Source organism: Oncorhynchus mykiss, chromosome 7, assembly GCF_013265735.2.
Source record: "Oncorhynchus mykiss isolate Arlee chromosome 7, USDA_OmykA_1.1, whole genome shotgun sequence".
NCBI lineage: Eukaryota > Metazoa > Chordata > Actinopteri > Salmoniformes > Salmonidae > Oncorhynchus > Oncorhynchus mykiss.
In genome coordinates, this window is record NC_048571.1 from 40049333 (window position 1) to 40067049 (window position 17717).

The following is a 17717-nucleotide window of genomic DNA, read 5'->3' on the forward strand; positions in this document are numbered from 1 at the left end:
TATTGTTTTGATAGTGTTTGTGTTTAGTGTGTTACTTCATTAAACATGGATTGCAATAGACACGCCGCATTTTGGTCCGACTCTCCTTCTCACCTAGAAAACCGTTACATCCCAAAAGTTCTCAGTAGTTGCCATTATCGTGTAATGATTCATATTTACAAAATGTATAACAGTAACTTCTCAAGTCTAATAAGGGACATTCTCAGTACAAGTATCACAAATGTGACGGATGAGATCACTGTGCAAATACAAAGATATACAGTGGTGTAAAGTAACTAAGTAAAGAAACTTTTAAGTATGACTTAAGTAGTTTTTTGGGGTATATGTATTTTAATTATTATATACTATTTATAACTTTTACATTTACTCCATTACATGTTCTTCTTACTCCCATTCATTATCCTTGACACCCAAAAATACTGTCCAATTCACGAGAACTGTAGATTGCTCTGTATGTTTCTATTTTTGTTTGGTCAGGGTGTGATTTGGGTGGGCATTCTATGTTTGTATGTCTGCCTTTCGTTGTCTCTGATTGGGAATCATACTTAGGTCGCCTGTTTTGCCACCTTAGGTTGTGGGTAGTTAATTTCTGTTCAGTGTTATTCACCTTGCAGGACTGTTTCGGTTTTCCTTTTTTTGTTGTTTTGTTTATTCAGTGTTCAGTGCAATTATTAAAGATGAACACGTACCCTGCTGCATTTTGCTCTGATGATTCCTCTTCCGATGAAAGCCGTTACAAGAACACATGGTCATCCCAGACTCGCTAAACACAAATGTTTCATTTGTAAATGATGTCTGAATGTTGGAATATGCCCCTGGCTTTGTTAACATTTGTTTACAATTGTGCCATCTGGTTTGCATACTATAAGGAATTTGAAATGAATTATAGCGTTTACTTTAACTTTTGATAATTAAGTATATTTAAAACCAAATACTTTTAGACTTTTAATCAAGTAGTATTTAACTGGGTGACTTTCACTTACACGTACAGCATCTGTCTTCTTTAGGGATTTCTATACAATACAAACATACTGACAAAATCAATTCTCCTCTCAGGCCTTAGCAAGCTTCATATAATTCTGTGCCAGTTCTGTGTTGCTCTCATGGGCAGCGACAGGAGGGAAGAATAGGGAATGTACATTAGAGTCTGACAAATTATGTCCCAGAATTCAGAGCTACACCCTGGTCACTCTCAGGGGTGATACCAGCATATGATTAACATTTACAGATCGCGTTGATACTCTTTGTGAGTCATGCTCATCTTTGATTGGGTAGGGCTGAGCAATGGCACAATAGTATGAAAAGGGTGCCTCTAACCTAGAGCCGGCCACTCAACAATGTGTAGAATAAAGAGCTATTTGTTCCCACATGGGCATTGTTCGGCTCTGCCTCCCTATTGTCCCTATTCTGTTGTTCTCCCAGGAAAGGATATCTAAGGTGAAAAATGACACAGGCATAATCCTCTATTCTGCACATATGGAATTGGTTGTAGATCCATTACTCACAAAATCAACAATGGCAGATGACGAGAAGAGAGTAGATTTGCAACTCACAAGACAGAGGCATCTAAATCCTATTCGTCTGGTAATAGATTACCCCGATCCATCTCTCCTGACATCTACAAACACTCTCTGGAGAATTAGCTGATGCAAAATACCATCATTGGAGAATGATGGTTTACAATATTTTCATACAACAGTGAAGGAGTGTTGGTTTGTAAACTATTGAAAATGGATAGAAACTGGATATAAATGAAGATTATCTGCTTATAGTATATATATACAATGGGGTTGTAATGGTAGTGGTGTGTATGGGGGTGTTTGTGAGTGCGTGCGTGTGTGCATGTGTATGTGTGTGCTTTCATGTGTCAAATAAAATTTTGTTTTTTTCAAGTGCTGTTCCAATAACCAATTGCTGTGTTCATGTAAGTGGCTGACTGTACAAATCACACCTATCAGTAGCTGCAATTTGGCAGTACGCCCAGACCGTGTTTTGAGAACGAATGACCGAGAACGAACGAAAGACATCTCAGTTTCAAGGTTGGTCTGTCACATGTTTTGAAACAATATTGGTCGGTCACATGAATGAAACAACACGGGTCTGGGTAAATATAACTTGTCTGTGTATAGCTGTATATAAGACAACTGCTGGGTCTGCCCAGGAAGAGCTCCTGATTGACGTGTACCATGATGCTTTGAGTTGTTTGGAACCTCACTAGTGCGCTGACAACAAACAATGATTTGTTTAAGATTGACTTTGAGTGTCCCTGTGTAAAACAATTCCCACAACACTTCATAAACAACAGGTGTAGACTGACAGTGAAATGAGTACATATGGGTCCTCCACAATGGAGATATCTTTTTTTTAATAACACAAGGAATAAATAAATAAAATAATAGCACAATGAATAACGTGGCTATATACACGGGGTACCAGTACTGAATCGATGTGCAGGAGTATGAGGTAATTGAGGTAAATATACACATATACAGTAGGTAGGGATAAAGTGACTGTCACGTTCTGACCTTCATTTCTGTTGTTTTTGTCATTATTTAGTATGGTCAGGGCGTGAGTTGGGGTGGGCAGTCTATGTTTGTTTTTCTATGATTTTGGGATTTCTATGTTTGGTTCTCAATCAGAGGCAGGTGTCATTAGTTGTCTCTGATTGAGAATCATACTTAGGTAGCCTGGGTTGCACTGTTTGTTTGTGGGTGATTATCTATGTTAGTTGCTTGTGTCAGCACAGGTCTCATTTATAGCTTCACGGTCATTATTTGTTTATTGTTTTTGTATTCAGTGTTCAGTACTTTCTTTAATTAAATATTCATCATGAACACATACCACGCCGTGTTTTGGTCCTCCGATCCTTCTCGCCTCCTCCTCAGATGAAGAGGAGGATGACCGTGACAGTGACTAAGCACAGGGATAGATAATAAACAGTAACAGCAGTGTATGTACATTTTAAAAAGTTAGTGCAAAAAGGTTCAATGCAGATATTTTGTGTAGCTATTGGTTAAATATTTAGCTAACTAGTTAGCAGTCTTACAGCTTGGGGTAGAAGCTGTTCAGGGTCCTGTTGGTTCCAGACTTGTTACATTGTTAACGCTTGCCATGCGGTAGCAGAGAGAACAGTCTGACTTGGGTGGCTGGTATTTGATCATTTTTAGGGCCTATCTCTGACAAAAGATTGGTAAAAACTTCAGACGGGCCTGGACATGTACTGGATTAAGCAGGGGGACACGTCTGGCACTGCAGGATTTGAGTCCCTGGCGGCGTAGTGAGTTACTGATGGTAGGCTTTGTTACTTTGGTCCCAGCTCTCTGCAGGTCATTCACTAGGGCCCCCATGTGGTTCTGGGATTTTTGCTCACCGTTCTTGTGATAATTTTGACCTCACGGGGTGAGATCTTGCATGGAGCCCCAGATCGAGGGAGATTATCAGTGGTCTTGTATGTCTTCCATTTCCTAATCATTGCTCCCACAGTTGATTTCTTCAAACCAAGCTGCTTACCTATTGCAGATTCAGTCTTCCCAGCCTGGTGCAGGTCTACAATTTTGTTTCTGGTGTCCTTTGACAGCTCTTTGGTCTTGGCCATAGTGGAGTTTGGAGTGTGACTGTTTGAGGTTGTGGACAGGTGTCTTTTATACTGATAACAAGTTCAAACAGGTGCCATTGATACAGGTAATGAGTGGATGACAGAGGAGCCTCTTAAAGAAGAAGTTACAGGTCTGTGAGAGCCAGAAATCTTGCTTGTTTGTAGGTGACCAAATATGTATTTTCCACCATAATTTGCAAATAAATTCATAAAAAATCCTACAATGTGATTTTCTGGATTTTTTTCCTCATTTTGTCTGTCATAGTTGAAGTGATGAAAATTACAGGCCTCTCATCTTTTTAAGTGGGAGGACAGGCACAATTGGTGGCTGACTAAATACTTTTTTGCCCCACTGTACGCACTACCCTCTGTCGCCCTTTGAGGTCAGATGCCAAGCAGTTGTCATACCAAGTGGTGATGCCAGTCAAGATGCTCTCAATGGTGCAGCTGTAGAACTTTTTGAAGATCCGAGGGACCATACCAAATCTGTTCAGCCTCTTGAAGGGGAAGTGGCGTTGTTGTGCCTTTTTCATGACTGTGTTGATTTGTGTGGACCATGACAGTTCCTTAGTGATGTGGACATGAGGAACTTGAAGCTCACGACCTGCTCACGACATAGTCACTCAACTGCCCCGTCGATGTGGATGGGGGTGTGCTCATTTTCTGTAGTCCACGATCAGCTCCTTTGTCATGCTGACATTGAGGGAGAGATTCTTGTCCAGGCACCACACGGCCAGGTATCTGACCTCCTTCCTGTAGGCTGTCTCATCATCTTCGGTGATCGGGCCTACCACCGTTGTGTCATCTGCAAACTTATTGACGGTGTTGGGGTTGTGCGCGGCCACGCAGTCGTGGGTGAACAGACAGTACAGGAGGGGACTAACTACGCACCCCTGAGGGGCCCCCGTTTTGAGGGTCAGCATGACGGATGTGTTATTGCCTACCCTCACCACCTGTCAGGAAGTCTAGGATCCAGTTGCAGAAGGAAGTGTTTAATCCCATGTAATTAGCTTAGTGATGAGCTTGGATGGAACAATGGTGTTGAACACTGAGCTGTAGTCAACAAACAGCATTCTCACATAGTTGTTCCTCTTGAAAGGCCAGTGTGGAGTGGAATAGAGATTGCTTAATCTGTGGATCTGTTGGGGCAATTTGGGAATTGGAGTGCGTCCAGGGTGTCAGCTCAGTCATATCCTTACATAGTCACTCCTATCATTGCCATCCTTACCCCCTTCCGACACCCAGGTGGCGATACGCATCTCTGTGTGCCTGGCAGATATTTCAACTTGGATGTCAGCCAACCACCTCAAGCTCAACCTTGACAAGACAGAGCTGCTCTTCCTACCGGGAAGGCCTGCTCGCTCAAAGACCTCTTCATCACGGTTTACACCACAGTGTCGCCCTCCCGGAGTGCAAAGAACCAGGGTGTGACCCTGGAAAACACACTGTTGTTCTCTGCAAACATGAAAGCAGTGATTCGCTCCTGCAGGTTCAGGCACTTGTCCTCTCCCATCTGGACTACTGCAACTCGCTGTTGGCTGCGCACCCCGCTTGTGCCATCAAACCACTTCAACTTATCCAGAATGCTGCAGCCCACCTGGTTTTCAACCTTCCCAAGTTCTCCCATGTCACCCCGCTCCTCTGCACACTTCACTGGCTTCCAGTCAAAGCTCGCATCCACTACAAGAACATGGTGCTTATCTAAAAAAAAAAGCAAGAGGAATTGCCCCTCCCTACCTTCTGGCTATGCTCAAACCCTACACCCCAACCCGAGCACTCTGCCACCTCAGGTCTCTTGACCCCTATAGGAGGGCAGCTCCTGCTCCACCCAGTTCAAGCTCTTCTCTGTCCTGGCACCCCAATGGCGGAACCATCTTCCCCCTGAACCTAGGAATTATCTTCTGAAAATAACTGAAACCCTAACTCTACAAACATTAAATATTCATCCTACTTACCTGGTGACCTCCCAGCCACCCCAAATAATAGTAAAGATAATGTTGATGTGAGCCATGACCAGCCTTTCAAAGCATTTCATGTCTACAAATGTGAGTGCTATGGGGGGTTTGGCATTTAGACAGGTTACTTTGACATTTTTTGGGGACAGGGACTATGCATCTAGATTTTACAGACTGGGTCAGGGAGTGGTTGAAAATGTTAATGAAGACACTTGCCAGCTGATCAGCGCATGCTCTAAGTACGCCTCCTAGTAATCTGTCTGAATGTTAACCTGTTTAAAGGTCTTACTCACATCAGCTACGGAGAGTGTGATCACACAGTTGTCCGGAACAGCTGGTGCTCTCATGCATAGTTCAATGTTTCTAGCCTCGAAGCGTGTACATAAGGTATTTATCTCGTTTTGTAGGCTTGCGTCACTGGACAGCTGCTGGGTTTGCCTTTGTAATCCGTGGTAGTTTGCAAGCCCTGCCACTTCCGACGAGCATCAGACCCAGTGTAGTAGGTTTCGATCTTAGTCCTGTATTGACTCTTTGCCTATTTGATGGTTCTTCGGAGGGCATAGCGGGATTTCTTATAAACATCAGGATTAGTGACTCACTCCTTGAAAGCGGCAGCTCTAGCCTTTAGCTCAGTGCGGATTTTGCCTGTTATCCATGGTGTCTGGTTGGGATATCTACGTACAGTCACTGTGGGAACAACGTTATGTGCCTGTATGTATCTTGTTGTCTGTGTGTGAGAGGCTCTCCAATGCAGCAAGCTTCCCAGAGGCAAGGCAATTGGGCAGATTTGGCATACATGGCTGGCAAACACAGAGCTTAACCCTGATTACATGTGTCCTCACTGGGGACAAACAGACACACACAGGCCTACAACAGTTATTCACTGACGCTAGATCCAGACAGCCCAAGATAACCATGTGCACCCCATTTTGTATACATTTTACCATCAAGAAGAATATTACATTGTCAAACCAACAGCTTTGTGTAGTATTGTTTGGATGTAAAGAGATGCTTCAATGCAGCTGACATATTACAACATATATGATTCAGAATTGTTGTGTTGTGTTGAACTGTACAGTTTTTTACCTGAGACACCAAGCATAAAGGCAATGGTATCTGTAGGAAATGCATTGTCTAGAGTGGCAACAGACAGTGAAATGATCGAAACATGGGTCAGCAGCAACAGCAAAACAGTATTGTGTCAAGTCTGTGGCTGGGATTCAATGCAAGGTGCCTTATAACACACGGCTATAGGTAATTCACGTTTGAGCCGACATATTTACACGAATGCAAACGGCCCAGAAAATGCCTCTGAAAGCCGCATTGTCGGCTGTATAGTGTGCTGCTCTATAATGCACCTTGGATTGAATTCAGGACTGTGTCTTCATTGACCTATAGTCCACAAATCAATAGACTGTGCATCTTCAAAGGGTGCAGTGTAGTGTTCTAAAAAGCTTAAAATAGCTCGAGGCTATACGATACCCCACTCCGCAAGACGTGTTCCATTCAAGGCTACTTGTGAAACATTACAGGAGACAAACTATAGTTGTTGCTGAGCAAATCAAATCCAGCTGAATTGCCTCTGTCTGATATCCAGTCACTTTACAGCCGGCCTGAGGCCATGGTAGCCAATGGAGTTTGGGATCTGACCAATCAAATGACTAATTGTTTTACTTTACAGATAGAAGGAAAATGGCTAATATAGACATAGCTGCTTCCACCATGCCCTCTCTTTTATCGATATATGACAATCTGAACAGAAAAGGAGAATTATATAACAAATTAAAAATTATTACATTAAATTATTCCTGCAAACAAATGGACATAATACATCACAACTGATCATAACAGTCCTAACAGTAATTCCCACAGGCTATATTCCAAAACTGTATAATAGCTTACTGTCCTTGTCTCACTCTCATCTTGTTCAGTGGCTGTAAGGCAAAAGAGACAAGAAAGAGACAAGAAGAGAAAGCTATCCATTCTATCTAGGTCAGTAGTATCTACCTCAAGCCTGCAGGTACTGCAGGTACACTTACATTCCAATTTCTGCATCTCTGCAGCTCAGCACTGGACAGCTCCACTTAGTTAGTCGCAAACCTGAAGCCCCAGATACACACCGATTTTCAGATTCCTAGGACAAATCTTCAAATGACAGAAGAACCATTGTCATTCTGATTCATTTATAATAAAGAATGTTCATTATGAAAGTTGTCCCAAAATGACCTGAATTTCTATATCATCTGCTGGTTATCCTTAACAGGGAGGAAATGAGAGTGAGGTAGAAAGTCTTACCAGTCTAATGTGATATTCGCACTGGCTGGGTGACCCATCCAATAATCAGGCTCGTAGGGCTAACGTTTCAGTGTCGTGGTAACATCCCCTGAATTCTCCCATAAGCAGAGACTGCAGTCTCTCCTCTCACTTCTCTCCACTGCAGCAGAGCAGGGCAGTACTCTCCCTCTCTTTCTAGCCCTCTCTCTCCTGTACACACCGTCTCCCCCTTTTCCCACTCTCAATCAAATACCCCCCTCTGTCAATTCTCTCCTCCCTCACTGTCTCTCTCTCAACATACACAATCTCTCCAAATGTCTCTCTATTTCTCTCTCCCTCTCTCGCTCTCTCTTTCTCTCTCCTCATTTGTGATGCTGCTCACACAGTATGCTACGCATCGGTCTAGCATCTGATGGAATGGCCATCGTAAAGGATCAATATGCAAATCCACTTGTCTCTGTTCTTAGGGGTTGCGGAATGGCTCAATGATTTACTGATAGGAGAAAGGGATTGAAGAGGGAAGAAAAGAGCGGCATGGAAGGAGAGCGACAGAGACGAGAGGAGAAGAGGAAAAAGAAGAGAGAGGGGAGAGGGAGGGAGATAGGGGTGAGGATATAGGGAAAGAGAGAGAGAATGGGGAGATGAGGGATGTGGTTACTGCGTTTATTTGAAAAGGGTGCTGTTTCTAAACTATTTAAAGTTACACTGAAGTTAAAAGGGTAATACCATGCACTGTACTGTGTATACCAATATTTCATCTTCAGCATACGACCATGAATAAATATTCAGTCCTCCATATGTAGTGTTTGATATGCCAGACTAGGAGTATAAAATCACTCATTATAGGCCAAAAAACCCCTTTTACAGTACCTTTAAAGTACCAGTCAAAGGTTTGGGTACACCTACTCATTCCAGGGTTTTCTTTATTTTTTACTATTTTCTACATTGTAGAATAATAGTAAAGACATCAACATTATGAAATAACACATATGTAATCATGTAGTAACCAAAAAAGTGATTAAACAAATCAAAGTATATTTTATATTTCAGATTCTTCAAAGTAGCAACCCTTTTCTTGTTTTATGTTTCTGTGGCTGTAAAGGTAATGATATTGTAAACATGTCACCTTAACTTTGAACTCTCAAGTTATTTAAATGCGCCTTGAGGTTATTGTCCCCACAGTACATGACAAGAATAGGAGTAAGTAAGTCTGCCCTACAGTATGTGAGTCAAGATTGTGCTTAAACTGATGGTGAATTACATGTTGTTTTGTTTTGTAACACAAGGCAGTTTTGCATACCTCATCCACTCATCCATTTAACTCCAGCTGAAATAACCATTCCAACATATTGTGTCCTTTCATTTGTACAACAAAGTGGCAACATAACAGCAATATTCATGTTCTAACAGATGTTGCCATTTCCTTGCACTCTCATCCCCTCTAGTTTGAGTCAAATCCTCCATCAGCATTCCAGTGAGGTCTTCTTGGTGGAAGAATCCTATTTCTGCTCATTTCCAGAACTCTCACAAGGCGCCTCCTGAAAGAATACCTTGGCTCCATCCGCGTTAGTTTGGAATTGAACAGCTGGTGAAAGCCAGGCCACTTAGCGGGCACTGCCATGTCACTGCTATGTTTCAGCGTGTTATGACTCCTTTTCACCAGATGGGGGCAGTAGTTAACTCACTGCATCACTTTATGTTAATATGCACTGTGCATGGTTGGTTATGGCCTTGGCTGGAGGAAGTAATGAGTTGTTGTTGTGCTGCGTTCCGGTTCACTAAACCTTCCTTACTCCTCTTCACCTCCCTACCCTCACTCCCTACCCACTTACTCACCCCCCCCTCCCCCCCTCATGTATTTAGAAGCATTGGATTGTGTTTTTGCCCTAGCACTGCACAGCTGATTCAAATAATCAAAGCTTGATGATGAGTTGGTTATTTGAATCAGCTGTGTAGGGGTAGAAGAAAAAAAAAGAAGTATGCACCCAGGGAGGGCCCCAGGACCGAGTTTGGTAAACCCTATTTCGAGGGAGTTCCCTTAACACTAGTCTATTCCTTTTAAATCGATGAGATGGAGTGCACACTTTGGGGAGGAGGGGAGGAAATCAGGCCTCAGCCAGGCTCTGGGTAGAAGTTGGCAATAGTCACAGTTGTAGGATCAGTTTACTCTCCAATCTTAAACCCAATCCATTAGAGGGCGAAATGTTTAACACAGATCTGGGATCAGTTCAGTCTCCTATCTTAATACCAATGCATTAGAGGGGGAAACATTTAACACAGATATAGGATCAGTTTACTGTCCTATCTTAATCCCAATCCATTAGAGCAGGAATCATTTAACACCGATTGGGGCACATCATTTGAAATGTGAAGCAAATTACAGGATTTTCTCCTTACTATGAACAGTTTCATTTAGACCCTTGTCAAGAATGTATTGCCTTCAAATAGCCGAAAGTATAGACAAGGGATGAGCAACTCCAGTCCTCAGGGACCTGAATGCTGTCAAATCAAATCAAATTATATTTGTCACATGTGCCGAATACAACAGCTGTAGACCTTACAGTGAAATGCTTACTTACAATCCCTTAACCAGCAATGCTTTATGAGTTTAAAAAAAAAAGATAAGTAAAAAATAGAAAATAGAAAACAAAAGTAACAAATAATTAAACAGCAGCAGTAAAATAACCATTGAGGCTATATACAGGGGGTACCGGTACAGAGTCAATGTGCGGTGGAAAAGGTTAGTCAAGGTAATTGAAATAATATGTACACTACTGTTCAAAAGTTTGGGGTCACTTAGACATGTCATTGTTTTTGAAAGAAAAGCACATTTTTTTTGTCCATTAAAATAACATCAAATTAATCAGAAATACAGTATAGACATTGTTAATGTTGTAAATGACTATTGTAGCTGGAAACGGCTGTTTTTTTTATGGAATATCTATAGTACATAGGCGAACAGAGGCCCGTTATCAGCAACCATCTCCTGTGTTCCAATGGCACGTTGTGTTAGCTAATCCAAGTTTATCATTTTAAAAGGCTAATTGATCATTAGAAAACCCTTGCAATAAAACTGGCCTTCTTTAAACTAGTTGAGTATCTAGAGCATCAGCATTTGTGGGTTCAATTACAGGCTCAAAATGACCAGAAACAAAGATTTTTCTTCTGAAACTTGTCAGTCTATTCTTGTTCTGAGAAATGAAGGCTATTCCATGCGAGAAATTGCCAAGAAACAGAATATCTCGTACAACGATGTGTATTACTCCTTTTACAGAACAGTGCAAACTGGCCCTAACCAGAATAGAAAGAGGATTGGGAGGCAGCTTCATTAAACAGTACCCACAAAACACCAGTCTCAACATCAACAGTGAAGAGGCGAATCCGGGATGCAGGCCTTCTGTTGGAGTCGTGCCTGGCAGTCATGAGTGAACAGGGAGTACAGGAGGGGACTGAGCACGCATCCCTGAGGGGCCCCTGTGTTGAGGATCAGCGTGGCAGATATGTTGTTCCCTACACTTACCACCTGGGGGCGGCCCCTCATGAAATTCAGGATCCAGAGGGAGGTGTTCAGTTCCAGGGTCCGTAGCTTAGTGAAAAGCATTGAGGGAACTATGTTGTTGAAAGCTGAGCTGCAGTCAATGAATAGCATTCTCACATAGATTTTCCTTTTTTCCAGGTGAGAAAGAGCAGTGTTGACTGCAAAAAAGATTGCATCATATGTGGACCTGTTGGGGTGGTATGCAAATTGGAGTGGGTCTACAGTTTCTGGGATAATGGTGTTCCATAAACTAGTCCGTTGGGAAAGGCAAAAAGTATTGTCTTTGTGATAACAGCAGGAAAATATCATATTAAATGCAAGCATTTTTTTTTAGAAGCTAATTAGAACATAGTGTCCACTCGGGATAGTTTTATCTAAGAACCTGTTTTATCTCTATCACCTTGTTCCAGTCCTGCACACATTGAATTGCCATGGGGGGAATTCAGACCAGAGTTAGGAAAGTGTAAATGGAACTTTATTACCTTTTTGTGCCCTTCTTCTGTACTCGTATTCTGAGCCAGCGCCAGCAAGGTACGCATTTGGGACGGAGATCAAATAAATGGACGTGAGAAGGAGGTGTATCTACAGACACGGCGTATTCTGACCTTGATTTAATTTCCTCATAATTTCGTCAACTTTACACTTGAGGAAGTGATGAATAAGGTCGAGCAACCTGTCGGTTCAAGTGGAAAAACATTTAATAGATTTTTTTTCCCATTCTCCATTCACTGTCATTTACAAATTGATAAGGGCTATTGATAAGAGCTACGGTAGGTCAATTAGTAATCAGTTTGGATAAGGGGATTGTAAATATATATAGTAACACTGTTTTAGATCTATTTTACCTCATGGTGGTTGGAGACAAATGTGAACCCAGTCACATGGCAGCAAACTGAAGCATATCAACATGACAGGTAGGCTGTGTGTGCCTCATTCCCACAATGAAGTGCTGTTATGCAGAATTTAAATTGCATGGCCTTATATTTTGCAGGGATGAATCGTGGAGACACGAGCCAAATGAGATGACAAGCCATATCTGTGCAGTGACAGTCGGGCCAAACGTACCTTTTGTGCGTTCAAGAATGTTTTTAATTTCAGCCTTCTTTAAAATAATTTGTATCATGTTAAATATTTGGCACTATCGGTAGCTATCGTCGGTAATACTCACACACATTCTTACCTGTCACTTAAGTGTTAGTTCCCTTAAATGTTAGGCCTATATTAGGCATCATTCCATTACATCGTTAGTTTCCCTTCCTTTCCTCTGTCATGTCCGTGTGGTTGATCCTGAGGGTCACTAGCAATAGTGGATCACATTTTACTGTTAGAGTTTTCTCCCCTTCCAATATTTAGAGATGTCGGATCGTAATTTGATCAGATGTTTAACTTGTAATGTATTTGAGGCTTAATTTCCAATTAGACATTTCAGACTTGATTTTCCCTTGTGAAAAATCTAACAACCCTAACACAAATGTGACTTGTTTCAGGAAACTAGGTGTATGTTCATGTGTTACTACTCCACATGAGGGAATTGAACGTAAACTTAAAATAAACATATATAAATCAGTTGTTTGGCAGAAATGCCTTCTGGAACATTAGAATGTTCATGTGCCTTAATAGAATGTATGTATGCCATCTGTAAATACGAATAAAATTGTTCAATTTTGAGCCTTTATGCCACGGAAAAAGCCAGGAACCTTCCCGCTAGCCATGATTGGCTGAGGTAATGGATGGGCTGGACATGCCGAGACATGAGTTTGGATTGGTATGCCATGAAGCATGCTTCTGTCTATAACATGAGCTGGTCAGTATGTGTAGGCAATCCTTTCTAATGCATTTTATTTATTTAATTAGGCAAGTCAGTAAAGAACAGATTCTTATTTACAATGACGGCCTACCCCGGACAATGCTGGGCCAATTGTGTGACGCCTGATGTGATGCAGCCTGGATTTGAACCAGAGACCGCAGTGACACCTCTTTCACTGAGATGCAGTGCCTTAGACCACTACGCCACTCGGGAGCCCAAAAGACATGTAGTAGAACTGAAAAGGTGTTGCCCTCCACTTTCTGGAGGACCGAGTTTTGAAATCAGTGGAATGGCCGGTGGAATTAGACTATGGTAGCTATGGAGATGGAGAAAATTCTGGCGTTTGATTGCAAATATGCAGAGGGAGTAGAAAAGAGAACACACAGAAGACTGTTAATAAAACACCTGTCTCCAGATTGCATCTTCAAACTAAGGGCAACCATGGCATCTGTGACAGAGAGTGAGAAGCGTACATCTAAGTCTAGCTAGAAAAAAAATCTGATATTATATGTTTCTAATTTTGTCCGAAAGTTGTTTTCAGGTGTGGGCTCTCGGAGTGTGGTGTCAGGAAAATAACCTCTCACTCAACGTCAACAAAACAAAGGAGATGATGGTGGACTCAGGAGGCTAAAGAAATTTGGCTTGTCACCTAAAACCCTTACAAACTTTTACTGATGCACAATTGAGAACATCCTGCCGGGCTGTATCACCGCCTGGTACGGCAATTGCACCACCCACAACGGCAGGGCTCTCCAGAGGGTGGTGCGGTCTGGCCAATGCATCATCGGGGTCAAACTACCTGTCCTCCAGGACACCTACAGCACCCGATGTCACAATCACCGAGCCACTGCCTGTTCACCCCAATCAATCATCCAGAAAGGCAAGGTCAGCACAGGTGCATCAAAGCTGGGACTGAGAGACTGAAAAACAGCTTCTATCTCAAGGCCATCAGATTGTTGAACAGCCATCACTAGCACAGAGAAGCTGATGCCTATATGCAGACTTGAAATCATTGGCCACTTTAATAAATGGAACACTAGTCACTTTAATAATGCCACTTTAACAATGTTTACATATCTTGTATTACTCATCTCATATGTAAATAATGTATTCTATACTATCTATTGCATCTTAGCCTATGCTGCTCTGACATTGCTCATCCATATAGTTATACATTCTTATTCCATTCCTTTACTTAGATGTGTTTGTATTAGGTACTTGTTGTGGAAATGTTAGATATTACTTGTTAGATATTGCTGCACTGTCAGAACTAGAAGCACAAGCATTTCGCTACACTTGCATTAACATCTGCTAACCATGTGTATGTGACCAATAAAATCTGATTTGATTTGATTTGATTTGATTTCAAGTTAAAGCGTACTGTTTGCTAGCTAGCTAACGTTAAATGGCTTGCTCGCTAGCTAACGTTATGTGTATGATCTGTGTAGTAATATTATTTTTTTTTATCTCAGAGCCTTTTGCATTGCTAGTTGTAGCCTAATGTTATCTAGCTAGCTAACATTGAACCTGGTTGGTTAGCTACCTGCGGATTCATGTAGGGTACTAACGTTATGAGTTGGGATTATGGTTCGTTGTTTAGTTAGCTAGCTAGTTGCATGTCTAAACAAAAGACTCCACTATGCAAGTAACCATTTCACTACACCTTATGTATCCTGTGCATGTGACAAATAAAGTTTGATTTTATCAGATATAGATTGTGTTTACCAAAGATGGTAATGTGAAGAACATGACCTAAACCAAAGTCAAATTAGGATATAACGTTAGGCCAGCCAGACAGTGTTCAAGTAAAAAAATTATCCAGTAGAATGTCCTGATTTTACTTAGTCACACACACAACCGTAATCTATTTTCTGTAATTGGCTCGCCATTAACTTGTAAATAATGATCTTGTTGTGAGTTTATTTTCCTGTAATAATGAAGACAAGTGAGCTGAAGTATGGTCTTTATGATGTGATCATTATTTTAACTGGCTAGCCAGCTAACTTAACGTTAGGTAGCTAGCTATCAAGCTAGAAACAAACCAAAACATTGGTTAGAAAGATGCTTTTAGTTACCTGATTTGCCCAATTTACATATACAATAAGTGCATCGATGACATCATCCCCACAATGACCATAGGTACATACCCCAACCAGAAGCCATGGATTACAGGCAACATCTGCACTGAACTAAAGGGTAGAGCTGCCTCTTTCAAGGAGTGGGACTCTAACCCTGACGCTGATAAGAAATCCGCGCTACGACCTCAGATGAATCATCAAACAGGCAAAGCGTCAATACAGGACTAAGATTAAATCATACTACACCGGCTCCGATGCTCGTTGGATGTGGAACGGCTTGCAAACTATTACAAACTACAAAGGGAAGCATAGCCGCAAACTGCCCAGTGACACGAGTCTACCAGATGAGCTAAATTACTTCTATGCTCGCTTCGAGGCTAGTAGCAGCACTGAAACATGCTTGAGAGAATCAATTGCCCGTACAACTGTGTGATCACTCTCTCCGTAGCCAATTTGAGTAAGACCTGAAAACAGGTCAACATTCACAAGGCCAGACGGATTACCAGGACGTGTACTCCGAGCATGTGATGACCAACTGGCAGGTGTCTTCACTGACATTTCAACCTGCCCCTGACCGAGACTGTATCACCAACATGTTTCAAGCAGACCATTATAGTGCCTAAGAACAGTAAGGTAACCTGCCTAAATGACTACCGACACATAGCACTCACGTCTATAGACAGGAAGTGCTTTGAAAGGCTGGTCATGGCTCACATCAACATCATTGTCCCAGAAACCCTAGACCCACACAATTTGCATACCACCCCAACAGATCCACAAATGGACCCCTCGTGGGTGTGGGATCAGTCCCCTCCTGTTCTCCCTGTTCACCCATGACTGCATGACTAGGCATGACTCCAACACCATAATTGAGTTTGCCGATGACACAACAGTGGTAGGCCTGATCACCGACAACAATGAGACAGCATATAGGGAGAAGGTCAGAGACCTGGCCATGTGGTGCAACCTCTCCCTCAACATGATCAAGAAAAAGGAGATGATAGTGGACTATAGGAAAAGGAGGACCGAGCACACTCCCATTCTCATCGACGGGGCTGTAGTGGAGCAGGTTGAGAGGTTCTTGTTCACACCACCAACAAACTATCATGGTCCAAACACACCTGGACAATGGTGAAGAGGGCACGACAAAACATATTCCACCTCAGGAGACTGGAAAGATTTGGCATGGGTCCTCAGATCCTCAAAAAGTTCTACAGCTGCACCACTGAGAGCAACTGGTTGCATCACTGCCTGGTATGGCAACTGCTCGGCCTCTGACCGCAAGGCACTACAGAGGGTAGTCCGTACGGCCCAGTACATCACTGGAGCCAAGCTTCCTGCCATCCAGGACCTCTATACCAGGCGGTGTCAGAGGAAGGCCCTAAAAATGGTCAAAGACTCCAGACTCCAGTCATAGACTGTTCTCTCTATTACTGCACGGCCAAGTCTAGGTCAGAGAGGCTTCTTTAACAGCTTCTACCCCCAAGTCATAAGACTCCTGAACAGCTAATCAAATGGCTACCCGGACTATTTGCATTGCTCCCCCCACCTTTTACACTGCTGCTATTCTCTGTTTATTTTCTATGCATGGTCACTTTAACTCTACCTATGTACATATTACCTCAATTACCTCGACTAACCTGTGCTCTCACACATTGACTCTGTACTTGTACCCCCTGTATATAGCCTCGCTACTGTTATTTTACTACTGCTCTTTAACACATTTTTATAAATCTATTTTTCACTTGTTTTTCTTAACTGCATTGTTGATAAGTAAGCATTTCACAGTAAGGTCTACCTGTTGTATTCGGCACATGTTACAAATCACATTTGGTGTGATTTAAATTCAGAATTTTTGACAGATGGGATTATTGGTGTTAAAATACACTAGTTGTGCTATTTTGGACCACCAGGCTGCTGATGTCATACAGCCTGTAGTTTTTGTGTTTATCCTTTTTCATAACAACAATGACAAGGTTGATGTCGGACGGCAATAGAATGTTCATGACGTCACTGGGACAAATGTCGATAGACGTAGTATAACCCAGCCTCGTAGTATAACCTAGCCTTAAGTATGGAAGTCTTTGCTTTAGTACATGGCCTCACATGTGACTCCTTAAAGAGATAAGTGGGGCTAAGGCTTAAGAAGGTGTGAACAATGCTTAATGGGTGTAAACAAAGAAGAGCTCTCCAGAAGGTTTACAAAAACTTTCAAAGCAGAATTACTTTCCCATTATTCCTCAACTGTAGTAGTGTATGATATACCATTTTCTAGCTCTTGAGTCTCTACTTTTCTCCAATGTAAAAAACACCATTACAAATTTAGCTACATAAGACCGAATCAAGCCGGTCAGTCACAAATGTCCATTCATTATAATCCACATAATAATTCACATTTCCTGTTTCTGCAGGATTAATTTCCTGCTGTAGTAAACAGGCTCAAATTAACGTATATCTGTAATTGAACAAC

The 17717-nt window shown here is 42.0% G+C and overlaps 1 protein-coding gene across 5 annotated transcripts in view; it reads right to left on the reverse strand.

Moving 5' to 3' along the window:
• LOC110527738 (synaptotagmin-2) overlaps positions 1-17717 on the reverse strand; it is a 73944-nt gene that overhangs the window by 22126 nt on the left and 34101 nt on the right. The window contains exons 1-2 of one of the 5 annotated variants that reach the window (XM_021609208.2): positions 7846-8123; positions 7590-7695 (exon numbers count right to left, since the gene is read on the reverse strand). The exons of 2 other annotated variants lie outside the window; for them this stretch is intronic. The gene's annotated coding sequence lies outside the window, so the exon portion shown is untranslated. Of the gene's footprint in view, positions 1-7589; positions 7696-7845; positions 8124-17717 lie in introns of those variants that run through there. 2 more of the 5 variants (XM_021609212.2, XM_021609210.2) reach the window with 2 other exon arrangements.